The sequence below is a fragment of the Loa loa genome (genome assembly GCF_000183805.2).
Source record: "Loa loa unplaced genomic scaffold supercont3.228, whole genome shotgun sequence".
NCBI lineage: Eukaryota > Metazoa > Nematoda > Chromadorea > Rhabditida > Onchocercidae > Loa > Loa loa.
In genome coordinates this window covers 488-1231 of record NW_018108408.1, presented here as the reverse complement: position 1 = coordinate 1231, position 744 = coordinate 488, and positions in this window count along the sequence as shown.

The following is a 744-nucleotide window of genomic DNA, read 5'->3' as shown; positions in this document are numbered from 1 at the left end:
CTTTACTTTCTATTTTTCTTCCTCCTCTCTCCTCTCTCTCTCTCTCTTTCTCTCTCTCTCTTTCATTAAAAAAATGTGTCGTTCACATTTGATTTGATACCTTTATTATTTTTTTTTTCTGAATGATAATAGCAAATGGGAATGAAAGTGAATAATACTTTTTTTTTTTATTTTTTATCGATTGGTATACAATCTAAATTTTATTCACTCTATTCACAAATATGCATTAAAGTGTAAAAAAAAAAGGAAAAGCATAAATTAATTGGAAATGAAAATGCTTTAAAGAATAATTATTAATGCTTCACTAAATATTGGCATTTTCCATTTATCGATTGTTATACAATTCGAAGATAAATTAAATTAATTGGAAATGAAAATGCTTTGAAGAATAATTATTAAGCGTTAATACATTGCAATGCATTTTCTTCCTTCTCCTTTTTTTGCCGCTTTTTTTAATTTATAAATTTTTTTTAATTTTGAAAAGCAAAAAAAAAGTTACATAATAAAAAAAAAAAACCCATAATAATCGTAATGAAATTGTTCCCTTATTTATTACTCAAATAAAATATGAAAAATTTGAATTTATGTTTTAAAAAAAAGAGGAAAAAAACTGTCACAATAAAAGTTAAATATTGGAGAGAATAAAAATAAAATTAAAAAAAAAAAATCGTAAAAAAGAAATACGAAAGGGAAAGTTTAAAAAAAAAAAAAAAAAGACAAAAGAGGACATATCTGTTTAAAAAA